The 22,120-nt window shown below is 41.8% G+C and overlaps 1 protein-coding gene across 1 annotated transcript in view; it reads left to right on the forward strand.

Moving 5' to 3' along the window:
• The window catches only part of TRPM6 (transient receptor potential cation channel subfamily M member 6), a gene marked incomplete at its 5' end in the record, with an annotated part of 104,402 nt that overhangs the window by 1,156 nt on the left and 81,126 nt on the right, over positions 1–22,120 (forward strand). The window lies entirely within an intron of this gene.

The raw sequence follows: 22,120 nt of genomic DNA on the forward strand, positions 1-22,120 counted from the left end.
AGTATTTGATCCAGTGATACAGAAGTGGCAGAAAGTCTAAACCGGTCAGATGGACTTTGCAGTCCAGTTTTGGACTCTGGTTTTGAAAAGATCAGTCCTTTGAGAGTATAACACCCATCTATAATCTCCAGAGAAAATTCTGCCTTTTCTTTCTCAGGCTTTGCCTTTTGGTGGGTTTTTGTTGTTTAGTTGGGATTTTTGCCTTTTTTTTTTTTTTTTTTTTGGTGATTGGTAGAATTAAGGCAGAAAGGAATTGAGGGAAAAATTCTATGTTCAGTGAAATTTATACATCCTTTTTAGGCTGTATCTTTTAAACACAAACATATCTTCAATTTCTGAAGAGAGAACAAGCATCTTTTGAAGCAAAGCAAATTGAACAAATTGAGCAAACCTCTACAGAAAAGTTTTACTCCATCACAAATATGATGTTGAATTCTTAACTTATCCCTAGGTTTATTAGGCATAACTATATAAGCTTTAGCAGTAGTAGGAAGCCCCTAACAAGCCCCCTGGATTTCCACACCATAAAGAGTATTTCTCTATATAAAATCTTTTTGTAGGACTGTATTTTTAACTGTTTCCCAAAGCACAGTATTGTATTAAAAATATTTTCCCTTTAAAATAAAGCTTAGTTAATGGCAGGCAAGAAGTGCTTCTTCCATCTTCTGTGTGTCCTTTCTGTATGCTTTAAATCTTTCACAAAGACATTTCTGATTATGATTTTTCCACCTTTCTGAAAATACAGCTGTAGGTTGGCATTCTTTTCTGTTTTATAGCTTGTGTAGTTCATTACAGTAATAAGCATGATCTGGATAGTGTTAATGTCACACTGTTTTTGTTAATACTACAAACAGTTCCGATTATGTTACAGTCGAGTTTTATTTGCAAGCACACCTTTGCAACTAGAGTTGGAAAATGCCTTAAAAAATTAAAGAACTTCGATCTATAGAAATTGAGCTGTTGTATCTCTGAGCTGGCTGCATGTTATCTACCTTGCAGGAATTTCTTCTCAAAATCTGTTTTGAAAAATGTTTAGGTCTATGTGAATATTTAATACTTTATTTTGCATTTTATATGTTAATGTTTAATGCTGGCACCTGTCTTTTGTGTCACTGGGGCTCGTTCATTTTCACACTGAATCCTTCCAGGAGATACCAATAGGCTTGAATACTGCTGCTCTGGAGACATGAACTCTCTTGAAATTAATCCTCTATGTAGTCTGAGTTCAAAATTAAGAGTATGCGTATTATTGCGGTTAGGAGATTTTAGATTATAATGTCTTTGAAACAGAATGCTCTCATTTACTCTTGTGTGTACAAAGCATCTATGACAGGGGTGTTGTGACTATTAAGTACTTAGCTCTCATAGTGTGAGCAGTAACTTCTTACTAAAATATTAGGGGAGTTCGGATTAAATATGGGGAGAATTTTTAAGGGTAGCTGACAGTTTCTGAAACTCCATTGCTGGAGATTTTTTTCAAAGAACTTGTTAGCCATCAGCCCTGCAACGTTTTGTGTGAGTGATGCTGCCTAGGTTGGAATATGGACTGGAAAATGTTCCCTTTCTCTTTCGCACTTTGTTGTTTGTTGTTAGTGCTGTGCAGTACAAAAAATTCGGTTTACTTGAATATTTATGCAAATGTGTGCAACTAGTTATAATCTGGCGTTCTTCCAAGTTCCATATAATCAACCCTTCTGTTCCTGTGGTACTATATCATTTAACTGGTTTTGGTCTTGATTCCAATTAATGGGAATTTTGGTTCTTTAATTTTGCCTGAAGACAATAATTTCCTAGTGGGCAAATTCACGTTAATAGGACTCTATAGGCACACAGCCCTCTTGCTGTTATGAAATGTCTTTCATGCCTCTCTTAATTATGACAGGTCTTGAATAATGCAGGGTTTTTTTTCTAGTAAAAACAGCTTACGTCATACAAGAATTTGTTTTTCATGAGAGGTTTGTGTGGTAACAAATAGAAAAATGTATTCTTTAAATGGAAAGTATGGTGAATTTGTGTATTTCTGTCTTTCGGGGAGTGTGGGGAAGGCATCATTTTTCAGTAATTGAGAGGGTTTAGGGACGATACTTACTGCGATTTTTTGAACATTACGTTTCTTACTCTGTTGAAAAGCCATCAGACAAAGCATGGAATTTTTGAAGAGTCATACCAAAAAAAGTTATACCAGTTTATTTGTTAAAAATACTTCTGTTCAGCACCTGTTACATTGAAGTAAAATATTTTAAAATTCTGATTGTGTGTGAGGGAAAATACAAACCAATATTACATGGAAAAGCATTATTTTAGGTTTGTGGCAGCATTCACTGTTTTTACATATCAGAAGAAACTACATGCTCAAGACCTAAGGAGTGACTTGAGAATTCCTCCTCTTACATGTATCATGTCCATAGAACATGCACAGATTGGCCACTGTATTGGGGGTTGGACTATACGACCTTTAAAGGTCCTTTCCACCCCAAACTATTCTATGATTCTATGTGGTTATAAGCAAACTGTGTTTTCTAAGAGAGATTTAAAAACAAAAAAAAAAGATAATTGTATAATTGCAGAGTAAAGTAGTAGATAAGTACATCTTCCTCCAAGGTTTTTCATGTTCTTAAACTTTCCCCTCCCTGCCCCTAGAAGAGATCGTAATTCTTCTCATGTATGTACAAAATCTATATACAGAAAAGAAGAAATGGAATGTGGTAGAAAGAGTACTTTTCCTGCAAGTATCATCCTCTGAGTTGATGTAAGATAGGTAAATACATTCTTCTGCATACCAGCTTCTAAATGTGCATGAAATTTGTACACCACTATGAGAAGAAAAAGCAGTGAACTGTTTTTGTATGCAAAGTCCAATAATTGCACAAGTTTTACAGTGTTGTTCTGTGCAAAGATTGCAAGTTGAAGAAATTAGTGGAGTTCTAGAAGTATTTTCCAGAGGTTGTACCATAGCTCTTTGCAAGAATATTTGAAAGGATAAAACTAAGTTATGATTTGGTTGAAATTTTCTATTGCGTTTTCCTTAGAAATAGCTCATATTTTTTCTGTATAAAGTTATAAGAACTCTTAATATGGAACATCTGAGTAACTCTTTCTTGGTTTAGTTTCTTTTTATAAAAAGCTTCTCTTTATTATTTTATACTATCATTATTTGTGATACACATTAATTTTTTTTGCCTTTTTGTTTATTTGTCTCTCTTCAAAGCAAGAAGAAGATTTCTGTCAGTATAACTCATTCCTGTATTGGAGAGCACCATTGCCTGCTATTGATTTGTCTGATATTCGGAACCTAGATGGAGAGACTCCACCAGAAGCTAAAACTCCTTCAAGGACTGATGCCATGGAGACTGAAATGGAGACCTGATCGCTGTTTTGTAGTCATGCATCTATGCGGGAAACTTGTTTCTGCTTGGATTCAGGTTTTTCTACTTGGGAGAAAAATAAGCATGCTTCTGCCTTCTTGAAGAAACAGTGTTATGTCAGTTTGCAAAAGCAAGCCTGAGTTGTCTAAGTGGATGGGATAACCACTATTAGGTACTTAATAGGAAGCTGTCTAGAGCTGTACAGGGTGGAGGAGACTATGGTGTCTAGCAGGAATGCTTGAAAACGTGGAGGCAGGCTAAAAGAAGACTACAGAAAATTAGAACTTCAGGATGCAATTAGAAGAAACAGGTGGATATGTTACATGTTGGAAGGAAATGATAGATAATTTTGCCTGTCCTGAACAAAAGGATGTAACTGTGGTAGCTGAAAGTGAAATATTTTTCATGTGAATTCATCATAAAGCACACAAACTCTCAAGATTTTTAATGTGTGTTTTTCTGTGTAATAGCTAAACCAAAAAAAATAAGAGCCTACCAAAACCAGAAAAAACATTCCCTTTTCTATGCAAACTGAAAACAAGTGTGGCATGGAGGGGGAGGGAAAAGGGGATCTTTTCTTCTGTGGGCTGCCACTGTTCTGAAAGTTTTTCACATGCTCCTTATGAAAAAGTTTTTTCACCTTTTCCTTTTCGCATTACTGAAAGCAGTGGTCAGCTTTTAGCTTTTTGGTCCGTTCTCAAGTTAATGCTGTTCTTACTCTTTTTGACATTATCTCTGAACCCATCAGTAGCATCAAAATGGCAGGTGTGCGTAGGTGTGTCAAGAAAAGTTAATGCAATATAAAATTACCACATACACTTTTTCAAACTTAACTGACTGAGGTGTAGTTTTTGTAGAGACTATGGATCTTGGAAAATTTTTTTACAGAACTTCATTGAATTAGTGTTTTTTTGCTGTGAAATACGAACTTAACGCTTGTCTTCTGTAATTTATTTACAAATTGAAGAACAATTAGAAATACTTCTCTCTAATACTAGACTGAAGTTATATGGGCAGACTGCTGAGCTTTGCAAATGTGATTTGTCTTTAAGGATAGGAAACACTTTGTTTTTGCTGGAATCATCATTGGAGAAGGCAACTTGTGAATTTTTTAAAATTTTTTAAAAATAATGTTTTTGCTAAAGGACAATAAAGTTTTGCCTGAGCATATTTGAAAATTGTGGGACTATTACTGTGTGAAGTTTCTGACGTTATTTCTTAAGATTGCTGCCTCTATGACTTCGTCATTTTATTAGGTCTTTTTGCTTGACATAGTCAGCTTGTCAGCCTTCTTGGTTAACATTTAGAAACTTTTTTTCAGTATTTGTGCTGTAAGGTATCTGTGTTTGTTCACTGCTTACTTGTTGGGATTATTAGGGCCTCCTAGTATCCACAAGAAGAAAGGAGATGGCTTAGTGACTCAAGCATTTCATGGTGCTTCTTTGAATATGCTTTTACATGCTATCAGATTAGCTGGATACATATTTAAACAATATTTATTTTTCTTACACAATTTTAACTATTTTTTAAGTCCAAATAAATCAATTTGTCTTAGGAGGTACTTAATGTTTTTAAAAAGAAACTCCCTTTTCTAGCAAGAATGCAACTACTATTACATGTTTACTGTAACCAAAATAAATAAGTGAGGAAATGGATTTATTTATTTGTTGAGGTGTTTGGTTGGTTTTGTTTGGGATTTTTTTTGTTTTGTACCCTAGGTAATGTATGCATTCCTATATTTGTGTGTTATAATATTTTACACTTACTGAATATTCTCAGGATCCAATATTTTGCATTATTAGCTAGTATCTTTGCAGACATACTTCAGTAGCTTAAAATCTGCTTAGAGCTTCATATAGAGTAGGTATGAAACAATAGACTGCATTTTAGTGTTAAAATCTGTCTCTCCCCTGTATTTACAGGACAGAAGACGTTTTATTATTGTCTTTAAAATGTATTTTGAGCTATTCCATAACAAAATAAATAAGACCTTTAAAATAAATTAAGCTTGCACTATGTTGTAGGCCACATGTTTACTTTATTTGCAATTATGCTGTAGGCAAGCACTTTCCTCTTGGCTTGTTCCAGTCATGGGCTCTGGGTTACAGGCTGGAATGTTACGGCTGCTTTCAGAGCATTTGCTGAGCTGATTAATTTTTTCCATTCATCTGTTTGCAAATCGAGGCAAATTTAAAAGCCTTGGAAAACCTTTTGAAATGAGTCTGAGAGTCTGGTTATACAAAAAGCTGTGCAAGGTAAGAGGGGGTGGTGACAGATTACAAAAACTTTGCATTAGAGCTGTCAAGGGGTGCGATCAAGATGTCATTGCTCGATGTCTGGTACGGTGTGTCACTGGGCTACCAGAACACTGGCATTGACTTCCGACTCCATCTTTCTAGAGAGCTCTTGTTCAAGAGCTATAAGTACATAAGCTATATAAGTAAGCTTAAGATGTTTTAAATTTGCATGTGCATTCATATCCAGTGAGAAGCAAATGTTCTTTTGAAATAACAAAATGTCAGCACAAATTCTAAGACAACTCAGGAGTAGCCTGAAAGTCTTCATTTGATATGTTCTTAAATTCTCATGAAAAAAATTGTTTATGTTGTCTCTAGGTAATTAGGAGTTTGCTTTTCTCTAAAACGGTCCTTTCAAAAAGGAAGAAGCACTGCCAAAAGAGTAAGAAATTGTACAGTGTAACCACAGAGATCATCTAGTTACTACCTAGGTTGGTAAGAGTGTTGCATCTGGAACAGTAAGGGTATGGGCATTCTAATGAGAAGTGAAATGGTGGAGTTAAATATGTTTCAGAGCAGATTTAAATAGCAAAGTAGCATTATCAGCATGTCAGCCTATGTAAATTTTCTGTCTCATTCTAAACCTAAGGCCTGTTTTATATGGTCTGATTGTGTTTATTGAAGGCCTACACTATATTTATGGTTCTGGAGATAGGTGAGCTCCAGGAGAAGCTTAAAAGCTCAGTCCAAATCAGGAGAGTGAAGAACTTCTATGAAAAACAGGCTGCATTGATGACCATGTGGGTGAGTAGACTGTGGTAGAAAGAAAGAAGAAAGTGGGGAATGGAAGGCAGAAGATGGTGATGATGAAGTGGGAAATGGAAGATAGATGATGATGATGAAGTAGGGTAGCAAGTGAGTGCAGGCATAGTTGGCCAGCAGAGCAACGACATGAAGTGGTATTTCCAGCACTGGCTCCATTTTCAGCACAGCAGCATTTTCAATAATTTGAATATGGTGATCAACAGTAAATTTATTAGGTTTCTCACTGTTTTGACAGTTACTGGTTGATGTTTTTTCCCCATTGGCAAGGCCAGGAATTTAATGGACATTAAAAAAGTACATGCTTATGTATGTGGGTAGTTGGAAAATCCACAGGATCTTTCGTGTAGGAAATAGGAGAGTGCAATTTTATGTTTCCAGGTGGCACCCAGGATAATTGCTGTCCAGCATTTGGCAGTTAGTTCTGCTTATGGCAGATGTGTTGTGGGGAATTCATGTGTATTTTTGTGAAAGCACCTGGTGACAGCCACAGTCAGAGATGTTAGATTGCACGGACTTGGTTGGTATAGCAAAGCTTATGTTCAAGGCAGCATTTCAAAATAGCTAGTATGCTTGGGCTGGCTTAATTATTCCCATGCCTACAGTTATAACCTTGACTCTCTAGGTGGCAATACACGTACACAGTAAACTACAGTGAATCTGGGAAATGTTTTGGATATGCTTTTATTCTGAACTGCTACTGAAAATTCAAGCAGTGACATCATGAATGTTAATCATTTCCTTACTGTGATACATAAATAAAGGCAGATCGAGTCACAAGTTCCTGATTATAAGGTGACGCGAGGTCTTCACCATAATTGGAGTAAAAACGTTTTGTCAAGAAGTTTTGGTTCATCTCTTGCTTCTCCCTCTACCCGCCCGCCCCCACCCACCAAAAAAGCTACCAATTTAACACATGGGAATTTGTTGTCACTACTTCTTGCACTGTTTCCATTAGTTACAGCTGGAAAGCAAGCTTTATCTGATTGTGCATGGGATGGAAACTACCGTCAGTGGCTGAATGCTACTTGAAATGTGCTCGTTAAATATGGGGAAGAAAAAGGTAAGTGCTAATTCCTAAGAAACTAACTCATGAAGTAGTGTTTAGAACTTGGTATGTAGGTAACAGTCTATTTGAAACATATGAGGAAATTTCAAATAGGGTTTTTCAAGTAGTCTTATTAAAAGGTTGCTTATTTAAAATTCCAATTTCAAACTTTTTGTTTTAGAGAATTTGGTGTTGATGCAGCAAACAACACATTTTAATTATTCATACTTCATTTGTAAGCAAACTTATTAGTTATTAATAAGTATGTTTTAAATGCTCTTGGTCAAGAAACAGCATTCATGCCTTCTTAGTCACTTCTAAGGACTTAAAAATCATTGTTCGTTCTTCTCCTAAAGCCATACAGATCATAACTTCTTTACTACTGAAGGAAAAAATAGTGTTCTTACTACTGATATGTTGCCATTCCCAGGGGAAAAAACTGTGAAAGGAGGATAGAAGCAAAGTCAATTTTTGTTTGTAATTTTATTTTGCTTTTAAGAATTACTGTGGTAGATGGTAGTTTTCCTGGTTTTGTTTTGTCTTCTTTTATAATAGTGCACTTTTGAAAGAAGGGATATGGACTGGCTAAACATTGCATTTTTTCCCAGTTTTCTTATATGAATACCCGGGGCTCATGTTTGGATTGGAATATGATGAAATAAGTCACTTACCAAGTATAAGACTGAGAAAAGTAAACAAAAACAGTATTGTCCTGTCTTCAGTGAAGTGTAAGCCAACGGAAAGGTTTTTTCATGCAGAGCTATGAATGGAAATGAGCCACCTCTACTCACTGTTGTCTTGCACATGTGAATTTTGTAATGTCCTTCATTTGTACAGTGCAGAGTGGTCTTCTAATTAAATTGAACACAATATTGAATTCCATTGGATCTACCCCAAGTGTCAAATGTCCTCTCCCTGAAGCCTGCTGCTACGCAGTGGATATTTCCTTCTGAGGCTTCAACTTGTAGAATGTGAATTTTGCTTTCACTTACTTTCTGGCATTTTAAAAAACTAATTTTGCTTCTGATTGCATAAAAAACAGTTATTATGTAAGAACTACTTTGGCATACAGTAAGCTACCAAAATTATATGGTTTCATGATTGTTGGTTGTAAAATGCAATGTTTTTTTTATCAAATCACAAAATGTTGCATCTGTGTATCCCATAATAGTTTTTCTACTTTTACCTTTTAGGAATTGGAGAAACCTATGGTTTGGAAAGAGGAAAATCTAGTTCAGACAAACGTCTGTATTCCCAAACGTGTAATGGGCAAATACAGAGACACCAAAGACAGCTTTTCATTGTATAAATTCAAGCCATAACAATAATTCTGAAGTATGATTGTGAAATAACAGTATGTGAGAGGGAAAGGTATGGCTAACAAGCAAAAAAGATTATACTTTGGACATCAATAGTAGTATCAAACCTGGAGTGTAAATATAAAAATGCCTTAATTTCTATGACATGGCAAGGCTTCAGGGAGAAATTATGATGGTTTTGATGCCCAGTATGCGTTGTTTTTTTTCTTAGAGTGCATACATACAACGCATAAATGCCCAGAGTGCTTTAAGGATATAGCTTGGTCAGTGGAGTCCCTTTGAGTCAAAAAAATAGGTACTGAGAGTGCCTACTTGCCTACTTGTTCTTATGCCAGCAAATAGCATAAAAGGTAGAATAGGCTCCCCTTGCTCTTTATCGCATCCAGAGGGTAGTGGTCAACAGCTCAATGTCCAGATGGAGATTGGTGACAAGTGGTGTCTCTCAGGGGTCCAAACTGAGACCAATACACTTTGTCATTGACGAAGACATTAGAGAGTAGGGTGGGGTGCACCCTCAGCAAGTTTCTAGATGATACCAAGCTGAATGGTGTGACTGACACGCCTGAGGAACAGGATGCCATTCAGAGGGACCTGGGCAAGCTCAAGGAATGGGTCCGTGTGAACCTCATGATGTTCAACAAGGCCAAGTGCAGGGTCCTGCACCTGGGTCGAGGCAACCCCTGCTATCAGTACAGGCTGGGAGATGAAGGGATTGAGAGCAGCCCTGCCATGAAAGACGTGGGGGCACTGGTGGATGAAAAGCTGAACATGAGCCACCAATGTGTGCTCACAGCCCGGAAGGCCAACTGTATCCCAGGCTACATCTAAAGCAGCGTGGCCAGCAGGTTGAGGGAGGGGATTCTGCCCCTCTGCTTTGCTCTGGTGAGACCTTGCCTGGAGTACTGATAGGATATACTGAAGTACCTTATTTTAATGATGTATCTCTTCTCCCTGGTATCCAGTGATAGGACATGTGGGAATGGTTCAAAGCTGTGCTGGGGAGGTTTAGACTGGATGTTGGGAAGCATTTCTTTACCAAGAAGGTAGTCAAACACTGAACAGGCTTCCTAGAGGTGGTCGATGCCCCAAGCCTGTCAGTGTTTGAGACGTTTGGAGAATGCTTTAACTTGGTCAGCCCTGAATTGGTCAGGCAGTTGTACTAGATGATCATTGTAGGTCCCTTCTAACTGAAATAGTCTATTCTGTTCTATACTGTGTCCAGCTGTGGAGCCCTTGGCACAGGAAAGACATAGACCGGTTGGGGAGAATCCAGATGAGGGCCACAGAAATGATCAGAGGGCTGGAACACCTCTTCTGTGAGGACAGGCTGAGAGACTTGGGGTTGTTCAGCCTGGAGAAGAGAAGGCTCCAGGGAGACCTTATTGCAGCTGTCCAGGACTTAAAGGAGGCTTCTAAGAAAGATGGGGACAGACTTTTTAGCAGGGTGTGTAGTGATAGGACAAGGGGTAATGGTTTTAAACTGAAAGAGGGTAGATTTAGACTGGATAGAAGGAAGAAATGTTTCACAAGTGAGGGTGGTAAAACACTGGCACAGGTTGCCCAGAGAGATGGTAGATGCCCCATCCCTGGAAGCATTGAAGGTCAGGTTGGACAGGGCTCTGAGCAACCTGATCTAGTTGAAGGTGTCCCTGCTCGTTGCAGGGGATTGGACTAAACGGCCTGTAAATGTCCCTTCCAACCCAAAGATTCTGTGATTCTTTCTTTCTCATTAATTTGAGCCATGAGATGGATTCTGGTACCCGCATGTCAATGCATCCCTTTCCTCCCCTGTTTATATTGTGCAGCTTATCTGTGAATATCCTGGGTTTGTCAGTGTTAACTACTCCAACCTCAGATTGTTTTGAGATTTCTGTCTTATCTTTGTTAGGGTGGTCTTGAATTATTGTGAGGCCAGAATTGCTAGTATGTAAAGAGCAGTCATTTAAATTATAAGTTCAGCAATCAGAACACTTAAATTCCTTAGATCACATTGTATGGTGGTTACCGGTGTCTAACATTGACTTAAAAGAGTGATATAAGTGCATTATTACATTTTTCTTTTCAGTAAGGAAAATTAGACACACTTCACATTTTAAAGATAGGATTTTGAAGGTCTCTGTATTTCTGTGCTACTGTTTTACTACAGGCTAGAGTAGTGGAATTCGATTTTTTTTTTTTTAAGATTTACTATTCTGACTTACAGTTCTCTAAATGCAACATACTTATGCTATTGAAGATTTGTGCATTCAGGACTGCTCACAGTAGCATGCAGTAATTCTGTTAGCGTTTACAAGTCTCAAGTGGTCGAGGAAACAATTAGCAGTATTTTTAGTGTGTTTTCTGAAAGAACAAAGAGCTATCTGATCACATAATAGTTTTAAAAAAAAAAATCAGCTGCACCAGTTTGAGCCAAGGGTAGAGCTAAACTAATTCCTCTCCTAGACTGGTCAGTTTTTCTTCAGAAATTAAAAATAGATAAGGTGTTTTCATATGAGGTAAGTACTTAAGAGAATTATTTCAGTTGCCAGTACTGATTTCTGTGATGTTAAAAACTACCATTTAAAAACACAATATAGCAATTAGCAAACACTGGTATAAAAATTACATAAAGGCTGAGACACTGGGTCATATCAGAAGAATGTTGCTTTAGAAAGGGATGATTGGCCCAGAGAAGAAATCAAAGCTAAAATTCTACATTTGCCAGATAGAAGTAAGCTTAAATTTACTTTGTTTTCTTCTAAGAAATCTAAGTACCTAAAGCTGAAATTCAGCAGCCAGCAACAAGCAGCCAAGTTAATCAGTTTGAAGGTTCATGGTATGGCATATTTCTTTCATGTAGTATGTGATAACTCCTCAAAATGCAGCCGGAAAGCAGTAATAATCCTAACAGAGCCCTGCCTAGCTGACACTCGCATCCCGGTGCCTTTGCATGGGACTTCTGCCGGCTGTTGCCTGCCTGCTGCTTGCAGTGGGGAGCGCTCAAAGCGACGCCCTGCAGACTGGGTCCAGCTCATAGGGGTGAATCCGTGTGGTCACCTTCCTCTCCTGCTGTGGCCTTGCCATCAGGCTGTCCCTGATGGGGGGCCCTTCCCCAAACCCCACAATTGCTAGGACAGCCTGAAACCCAGCAGCCAAGTGTTTTGGACTTGCCAGGAGAGCAGTCAGCAATAGTATCTTAAAGGCACAGCGTCATGTGAACGTGGACGTGCCTCCAGCTGCCCCCAGCCTTGGGAAGACTGGCCTGGGATGGTACTATTCTCTGAATCAGCCCATATTACACTGAATAATCTGGTGTTGCTTTAAGTCTTCTGCATGTTCTGCTCTGAGAGCATGTGTACTTGGAGTACTTGACTGACACCCTAATAAGTGTCTTCAGGTTTTCCTCTTGGCTGCAGCCATGGGTCACTAAAGGACAGCCTTCCTTCTTCCTTTGTGAAGCACAGTGCTCCCTGTACATTCATCGCTGTTTAATCCTTAATTTTTAGGTAAATAGTTTTGAGTTAGTTAAAAATGAAGAGGTCATGTGAACAAGGTTGGTTTGTTGGTTTGTTTTTTTTTTCAGTCTCAGGCAGGAAGTTTTTTGTTTGTCTCCTTTCCTCTAAAGCTTGAAGCATTTGCTTTGGTGTGTCTTTGAGTGTGAATAGTAACACAAACCTCCATCCTCCCAATTCTACCTTCTGTATAGTCCCTGTGAGAAAGGTATATTGTATCTGGTACGAAAAAAGGTGGGAAACAACAGATTTTGAAAATTGTTCTAAAATGAGGATTTGAGAACTCTTGGGTCACACCTGGAGAAAGTCTCACTGAAGAATCCATATGCCTGTCATTTGATCCAGGCCAGGGAGCTGACAAGTCAGAGTTCACATCTTTTAGGAGTACTCTGAAAAATGACACGTTTGAAAAGTCTGTTAAGCAGTCTGAGGGATACAAGGAATGACAGAGAAAATTGAAGAGAGGCAGTATTCCCTGAGACTATTCTACAAAATGCTTTAGACTTCTTATTCTTAGAAGCAGGGACTGTGTTACTGCTCAAGAAAGGCTCCTCAGAACCTTAGAAAATTTCTAAGGCGTTACTGTTTAGTGACGCCCATCATCTGAGGAGTCATCTAATTCTGAGCTAAGAACAGCAACTGAAGTGATTCTCCTTTGATACTGCATCTTCCTCGTGCTTATCTCCATTGATTGTCGCCCTACAAAAGTACATTGTCCTTCTCCATCACTGTGAAGAGTTTCTTCTCAAAAGACGGAGACGGCTACATCTTAAAGCTGCCAAACACATTCCTACACTGAATCCTCTTAGCCCTTCTTCACTTATTTTCCTACCTCTATTAAGAAAATTGAGTAACAGAAACCGGTGACACCATCTGAAATCTTATTTCTCAGTTCTGGACAGTGACATCCTGCCTTAGGAAGCAATATGCTGGTTTCCATGGGACCATGACTAGAAGCACAGAAACTATTCATGATTGTAACAAGACTAAACTGTACCATCACATTTTGTTCTTTGGGTTTGCATTGACTTCAAAGGTATTTACAGAATGCATTTCAGGAGACCTGATGATTGGGTATTTATGACTATGACCATCAAGCTGACTAAACCTACCCCACTGCATTCCTGGCAACTTAGAGATGCTAATAAAAACTTTTTTAAAGTGAATTTTTCTCATAGAATAAATTCTGCAGATAATCCTGTTGACTCTGAATATTTCTTCATGCAAATACAATGTCTGAACTATCTGGAAGGATTTTGAGCCATGTCCAGATATAAGTACTTGTTGCAACCACTGAATAATCAGATTTAAAAAAAACACCATAAGAATATGTGGCATCCTGGCTGTGTATAATTCAATATTCAAGGCTGTCCTCATTCTTGTCTCCTGTTGAAGCACATCTATCATGTGAACCAGTAGCTGATGGACATCTATATGCCTGCCAGGGTTCTGTCAATTTTAATCAAAAAAATCAATTTACTCATGATGAGGGAAGTAATGTTCTCCTTCTTGGAAAAGCACTCGTTGGCAGATCAGTGTCTAGTATCAGTGGGCAGCAGGAGGGAAGATTTACTACAATCAGACCTGGAATAATCATTGCATCTTCACACACTGTGAAATAAGCAATAAAGCATGACTTAGGCACACTCCAGGAGGTTGCTTCTACACGCTGCAAGTTGAAGAGGAACACCAAGGCAGAGGATTCTTTTCTGTTGTAGTCCAGAATCTGCATGGTAAAACAAGATTTAAGTTTTGCACTGTAAAGAAAAATAATCTTCCACAGTGCCTTTCCACAGCATGCTAAAGCAATAACTGAAACAGTCATCTTCTGCTGAGTGTGTGTTCAATGTAACTGCTGCCAGCCTTTGATATTGGACTTACTTAATGAGACTTCTTTATTTATCTTGGAAGATAAAGGTAAATAAGTGGCAGGCTGATTTGTTGGTAATGATATGGGACAGGGCAGGGGGGGAGAAATCTAGAAGCAGTCTTTACCAGTTTCATTCCTTGCTCCTCTCTTTGCTGCTTCATCAGTTCTTGAAGATCTGCTAGGGCACGAAGGCAAAGGTAAAAGTGTGTAGACAGTCTTACAAAACACAGTGTCTTTGGTGTACATGGACATGATGAAAGTGAAACTGGGAGTTCCCTCTAAAGCAGATTAGTGCATAAGATGTAGATTAGTTTTGGCTTTTTCATTCCAAAATCTGGACACTCCTTTAGTAGATCGTGCCTGATTAAACATGGTTGATGGAAAAAAAATCTGAATATACTTGCTGGATAGGAGGTATGATTGTATGATCTAGAAGTACGTAGTGAACAGAGTGGGTATCTGGATGCCTATGCCTTTACAGACATGCCATGGAAACAACAGAAACAAAGCCATTCCTGTTTTGGTAAAAGTTTCTGTTAAGCATATTATCCTCCTTTAAGATTGGCTTTTTGGTAGGAGATTTTTTTGACTTTGAAAACAATGGAAGGTTATGCATGAATGAATGCAGCCATACTTTGACATGTCTGCATTTCACTTACTTAGGACATGAAAAGCAGGAGGTGTGAAGCATTGTTCCTAATGAGCATCCAAGAATTGAGCTGGCCTCACTGCTGTTGAAGTGACAGCTTAGACACTGGGAATATAGGACTTACGAAAAAAGAAGCATTAAAGGATGGACAAGCAAGATAGCGCTGATCTCAAGGTAAGTCTGTAGAAATAGGGTTGATATTCTGCAGTAGGACTGCAGGAGGAAACATCTCAGCAGTTCTGATTTCTAGAGATCATGAGATAAAGGGTACACGATCATTATTTGGACTTTGAACTAATAAAATGTCTGTTATAAAACACACCACACGTGCTTTCATATCAGTGAAGTTCTCAGGAATTAGGGGTGAGAATTTTCAGCGTGAGAATTGGTTTGTATGGCTTTGCAGAACAGATTTTTAGGTCTTCCTATTAGATTATAAATGATGAGTCTCGATTCCAGGGAAGACTGAGAATTTCTCATGTCTGAAAGAAGATGCACAACTTAGAAAGAAATGGCGGAAATTTGGAATTAAGAAAATGCTTGCAGTCAGAGTAATATGTACACCTAGCAATGTCCCAGTCAAAGTCCAGAGCAGCTGCATGTGCTGGGATATGTGCATTTCAGATTTCTTACAGGGTTTGGATTCATGTGAAGAGTGTGCCTGGTAGACTGATAATGTCCTATTAAAAGAACATTTCTTTAATGTATAAACATTGGTGAAACTAGCACATTGTGCTGAAAGTTTCTATGCTGACTCGGGATGACTTGTTTGAGAAAATTTAATTGAAAATAATATCTTAAAAGGTGCAGTTAGGAAAAGAATGAACATGCTATTCATCGCCTGCTAAAATTTCTGTCAGTGCATCCTGTAATTGGAAGCTATAATGCTTTTCTAAGGCCTTCTATGTAATAAGTGCCATGTAAACATTCTAAAGATAAAATAGAAGCAGAAACCTATGTTTGGCAGGGGGAAGGAAGCAGTTTTCTTATCCTCCTTTTTTAAAGAATAGCTTATGTGGAACTACTGCTGTGTTTGACAGCTAATGTTTCAAAAGGCATGGCCCAGGACTGAGCAGGCTTTTCTGCTCTGGTTTTCGGGGTACTGCTGAGCCTGGATGCTTGACCTGACAGTAGGAGTATCTTCTCCCTGGTGCTCTCGGTGGCTCTGCTCCCAGGCTCCTGCACTGAGACAGCGTGGTCCCAAGGCAGGGCTCTCCTGTAGGAGAGGAGAGGGGAGAGCTGGGCACCATAGAGGAAGATGAGGCTTGGGCAGGAAAATTAGAAATGGAGAGACCAAGAAATGGGAGAAACATGTAGAAAGAGTAAGTGGATGGGATGTACAGATAAAATCCAGAGGCAGGTGGACGTTGGAGCTCACAGTCAATACAGTGGCACAACTGAAAGTGACAAAATGAAAGAAACATTAGGCAAAAAGCAGATGAGAGCGCAGGGCAGAGAAACCGAAGAACTGGAGGCTGGGATTGGTTATAGGAAGAAGGTAAACTTGGGACAAAAGAAAACGGAGATTGAAAGAAAAGTGAGGTTTGAGATACAAGTTGGAGGAAATACCTATGACTGGAAACAAATGAAACTGAGAATAAAGGAAGAATGGTGTATGCCTGCTGTGCTAGTCCACACTAGGTACAGCCGGCTATAATTGTTTTGGTCTGATGGCTGTGGTTATCGGCACCTTCGGGGGCTCCAACCCTGCAGGAGACAGTGATAACTGCTGAAGGGGTCTTGAGATTCCTCCTTTGAGTTTTCTCCCTGTCAGTGTGGAAAAAGTGATACAAAGGTATGTGAAGAAGAATAGGAAGATTAAGAACCTGAGTATTCAAAAGTTTGGGTTTTTATCCAAATTTCATCACTTCATGAAAATTTTCATTGATGCACTGGTTTTGTTGCACACAGATTGAGTTGTTCATTGTCATGAACTGTAATCCTAATTACTGTTTCTTTTTGACCTTTTTATGGATTACGTATGATTACATACATATCTCCGTAATTCAAGAGAGAATTGCTGTTTTCCTCATGGACCTTCCCTTTAGGTTTCCTGTGAGTGCTGTAGCCTTAACTCATACCATGATTTTATTTCCACAGTACCCCAAAAAATGACCAGGGAAAAACCTCAGGCTTTAAGGGGGGGAGCTGAGATGCAGACAAGCTCGAAACTCTCGGGCGGGGAAAAAACAACCCAGCAAATAAGTAACGACGAAGCCGGGGGTAAAGGACGGCGCCCCGGGAGTCGCCGCGCCCCGCGGAGGCGCCGCGGCAGGACAGGGCGCGCCGGCGGGCATGGCGGCCTGGCGGGACCTGCTCTGCTCGCAGCTGGGCTCCGTCTGCCGCGGCGGCCGGGACTGGTGGGGGGGCAGCTGGCGGCACCCGCCCCGCGAGCGCTGCGCGGCCGCGGAAGACCGCGGACCGCGGGCACCCGCGCGCCGAGCCCGCCGGGGCGGCCGCGAACCCTCAGCCCCACAGGTGAGGGCGCGGTGCCGGCGGGGACGGGAGGCGGACGGTGGCGCGGCCGGGGGTCTGGCTTGCTCTCCGCCCAGGGACGGGCCGCGACCCTCCCCTCCCCGCGGAGGGCAGCACCGGGGGAGCAGTCGGGGGAGCAGTCGCTGCCCGCTCTGATCTGCTGCGGGCCCTGCGGGCCGGAGGACCCCCGCGGGCGCGGGCGGTGGGGCGGCCGGCTCACCGGGGCCCGGCGGCCCGGCAGGCACTGCTCCTGCCGGCCGCGCACGTTGCGCTCGCCGTGTCGTGCGTGGCGTTTGGGCTCGTCTGTAAACGGCGTCAGACTTCATCTGGAAGTCCGGGCGACTTGGGGGGAGTGAAAATGATGGCAAGGAGGAAACCTCAGGCTACAGGGGGCTGTTTTGCCAGTGATTTACCGTTCTGCAGTCGGTGCTTCTGCACAAGTTCCGCAGAACTTGACTGGAGTGATTTTATACACGCGTGTCTTCTGGTATTCCAGTGGCGGTGAAAGGCTTCCAGCGAAAAGGATCGCCCACGCGGTGAGCAGGACATCGTTCGGTGATTTTGTGGTAGCGCCATTTGAAAACCATGAGGTTTACAACAGTTGTACATGACATGTAAGAAGAATGCCTCCGGCTCTAGTAAATATTCAGGTCTTTTCACCATGATGCTGACTGAAGCCTTTTTTTTTTTAAATTGAAAGGATGAAACGTGTGATTCAGATATTGGGGTTTTAAGAACAGAGCTCTGCTACTATAGATAAAATTGTGATGGTATTTCGCACAGGTCATGCTGTAGTAACATGTAGTGTATCCACTTCTGATATACTTGCTGCTATAAAAGGTACGTTTACGGTGGAATATTATTTGTGAGTATTTCTGTTTGTAATTTTCAAAATATGCAGTATCTGCTTGTAGACTAAGAAAAAATGAGCTAGTGTTTTAAGTTGTGAACACCTGAAGTTAACCCACAGATTCCTTTAAATGGAGTGGCCGGTTTTTAGAGATTTAGTGTATTTTGGACCTCCTACGCAAATTGCAGTGTTACCTGTGAGAATAAGCTGATACGGATTTGAGGCTAAAATGAGTTTAAAGAAGCATCATCTTTTTTTTTTTTTTTTTATGAAAAATATGCCCTGAACTTGTGAAATCAGTTTACAGACTTTTCTTTCATGAGTTTATATTATAGCATAAACATGGTGAGCAGCAAATAGGTTAGGTTATGTTTGAACCTAAGTTTCCTTAATCATTTTGTGGCTTGATAAAGGGACAAATGCTGAAGCTTTCTTGCCTGTTACAAGATCAGGGGCACAGAAATTACCCAACTGTGAATGTGCTGAAGTATGTTATCCCTGGAAGTAACTAGTATTGGGAAGAAAGCATAAGAATCGCACAGGACTGAACCAGAGAAAGATATTTCTCTCTGAGCTCCACCTTCACTTTTTTTTTTAAACTTTTTAGGGACAGGGAGAAGATAAGGTCATTGTTACCTTCCCCCCCTTCATTTGTGACCACTGCAGTGGAAGGGAAAAGTCATACAGTAGTTTTAAAAGAGCAGAAGGTAGACGAGTTTAAAATTTCTACATTTCATAAAGGAAAATGAGATCTTGGTAAACATCTGTCTGTCTGTGCACGCACGCAGTTGTGCAGTGTGGACGGTGCTCCGCTCTGGGATGTAGGTAATGTTTTCAAAAACATCTAACAGATTGATGTGCCCAGGTCCCAGTTTTCAAAAATGTTGTTGGTACATAAGAGCATAGGTCCCTCTGGGACGAAACGTTGTGCACCTTGTGGCCACTTTGTTTGTGGAGAACCTCAGGGGCCAGGCAGCTGCAGCCAGGTCACTTCTCTGTCATCCCATGGAGTTCCTGTTCGTCTCTGCATAACCACAGAGGCAGGTGCCCAGAGATAACAGAAAAGAGGTTTTAAATGGTCATGGGGCCAGAATCGTCCTCGATTTATACTCTTGTCTTTAAAGTGGGGTTGTGGTACGGGATAGCATGTCAGAGGAAGGCTGCAGCAGTAAGAAGAGGTCAGTCCCTTCACAGTGCCATGAGCACAACTCTGAACGTGACTGGGGTTACAAATAGGATGGCAGAGACCATGCTGGACTGCTGTATCCCATCGACAGTGTCTATCGGCATGGATGTAGTCTGGTCATACCTGCGAATGCTGAACGAAACCTTCCTAGGATGAAAGTCTACGTGAACTATGCGTAATACTCTTCCTACTTTTCCTAAATAAGTCGCTCTCATCCTGCCTTTTCATGGCTCAGTTAGTCTTAACTTTATTTTTCATTCACAGTAGTACCATGTCAGTGAAGAGGTGCACCTCCCCTCATGTGACCCCCAACAAGCCGATCTATAGGCTTTCAGATGCTATCTGCAGAGGTGGTAGGTCCAAACAGGGTAATCCATTTTTTTGAGAGCTGCACTAATGAGTTTGAGACTCTTCAGGCAGTTCACAGCACAATGGGAAGCTGAGGTGGCCGTGATTTAGCAAGTTCTGATCTTACCCCAGTGTTTGTTTTCAGACTGGCTCCATCAGCTATTGTGTAAAGCTTCCTTGATTCTTCTAATATGTAAACATACTTCTGTATAACTTGCATAGTACGTGAACCCTTGTGATCAGATCTGTATGCTTTGAACTACTAGTTCTTTTGCTTTATGTTCTCATCTCATCTTGCCTCAGTTTTTGAGAGCTGGTCGTACCTTCTGCTGCCGGTCCTGGAAGAAAAGAGGTCCCTTTGAGGGACTGTAGCTCTAAGTAAAGTGCTTAAGCCTCAAGAAAGGCAGGATTTATTAAGCACTTGTCTTCAACTTTTCCTTGGGGCTGGCAGTGCTTTGCGTCTCTGCCGTAGCGCAGTTGCTGGTACGTGCTCTCCTGAGTTGTCCAGGTCCCTCTGTCTGTCGCAGGGGAATGGAAGGAGTCATCTGAAAACAGTTTCTGGGGTTTCTTGCTGTCCTTTTCACCGGGAAAGAAGCTGAGTGCTGTCGTGTTGCACATTGATAAATGCAAGTCAGAAAAAGGGGTTTTTAAAACTCACTGGTGGTGTGACGTCTTCTTGTCACTTTCCAAACCAAATGTCCTTGGGTTGCTAATGAAATGAATGCGTCTGTTTTTTCCTTATTATTAGTCTCAGTGGTAAGAATTGAGTTCAGCCCGCTTCAGCGTTGTCAGTAATGATAAAACTCTGCACAGGAGCTGTGGCGGGGCAGATGCTCGCCTCCCAGCCTCTGGTCATTTCAGGTGCAGTGGTCTGGAACTTGGTAAGCAGCCATGCCCGCGCCTCGGTGCCAGGCCTGCGGTGTCAAAAAATAACATGTTTTCATTGTAAAAGTGGTTTTCTAGCTGCCACGTAGTGCTAGGGATTACACAGGGGTGATGAGGGACTCGGTCACGTCCGTAAAGGACTGGTAGCCTGTTGTAGTGTCAGATGGGTTGGGCTGCATTGCTGAGGTCGCACTGCAAATTTCACCAGCCTGGCCCAGGTTTGATCACAGCCCTACTGCTATAAACTACGGCATTTGTTTACATTTTACTGGTGTAATTTAACCCCCAAAGAGGAGTGAAGGAGCTTCTACTAGTACATCCCAGGTGCTTCTAAAATACAGCCATCCCTCCGCCCGCCGGCTCACAGGCGTTTTGGAAAGGGTGAGGGTGCCGTGCGGCCTCAGCCCTCGGCGCGCGCGCCCTGTCCCTGCTCCTTGCGGCGCTCTCCTCGCCCCGTCTCCGGACCTTCCCTCGCCCCTTCTGCCGGCGCAGCTCACGAGACCGCCCGAGCGCAGATGCAGCCGGGCAGCTCGGTGAGCAGGGAGCACCCCTGGGAGGGGGCGGTGGGCTTTGGGGCTGCCACCCAGGGGAGAGGAGTCAGGAGCGGGGTGGAGCAGAGACCTTTTGGGTTGCAGGGGAGCGTGCCTGGGGGCGCAGCCTGGCGCGGTGGGGGTCAGGAGACACAGCCCGGCTTGGAGCCGGGAGGGAAGCGGCGATGGCTGCCGGGTCGTCCTGTCCAGCCCGGCATAAACAGCAACCGCTGCTGCTCCTCCCTGCCCGGCCCCAAGCCTCTGGGTGTCCCTTTGGCTGCTCTTGCAGCCTCCAGCGCAACGAACCAGGCGGTAAGGCCGGTGTCACAGAGTGTGCCTCGGCATACGAGGCCCAAGGCGTGGAAGGACCGGGTGGAGAGCCCGAGGGGGTGCTCAGATGGCCTCTGTGGCAAAGGGGCAGGAGGAGGTTTCCATCCCCGCAGTCCCCGGTGGCTGCTCCCAGGCCCTGGCTGGCTTTTCCTCTAGCTGGGTCGAGGCAGCTGTTTGTGGGTCTGTGGCATTTGTTGGGTTAATGGTGTGCCTTACATTTAAAAGCAAGAAGCTTTTTTTTTTTTTTTTTTTTTGCAAGGTGGTGGGGTGGGCAGAGCTGCGGAGAGTGATGAGCCCCAGCTGGGTGGGAAATGCAGAGGTGGGACCATGCCTTCAGCCTCCTCAGAAATCATCTGAGCTGTGCTTCCTCTCTCTTTGGAAAATGGGGTCAGTCCTGTGACAGTCTGCCTGTCTCGCAGTGTGTGCGAGGGCTGCTGTACACAGCTGTCAAGCCTGTGAAGATTTTATTACTGTGTGAGACAAGCAATGGGGCAAAAAGAGCAATGCTGACAGGATTGACAGTGAACAGTCATGTGGCTCCAGAGGTGCGCTGTGTGGGTCGTTCATATCCTTTAAACTTCATTGTATCACAGTCTAATATGGATTGCTATCAAGCTGTGACTTACTGGGGCCCTTCATGCTTCCTCCAGCTGAATTTTGCAGACTGCATTTGTTTTCCCCTTTAGATACTTTAGATATGTCCTGTCTTCAGAGA

The sequence above is a fragment of the Phaethon aethereus genome, assembly GCF_964289735.1.
Source record: "Phaethon aethereus genome assembly, chromosome: Z".
Classification (NCBI taxonomy): Eukaryota; Metazoa; Chordata; class Aves; order Phaethontiformes; family Phaethontidae; genus Phaethon; species Phaethon aethereus.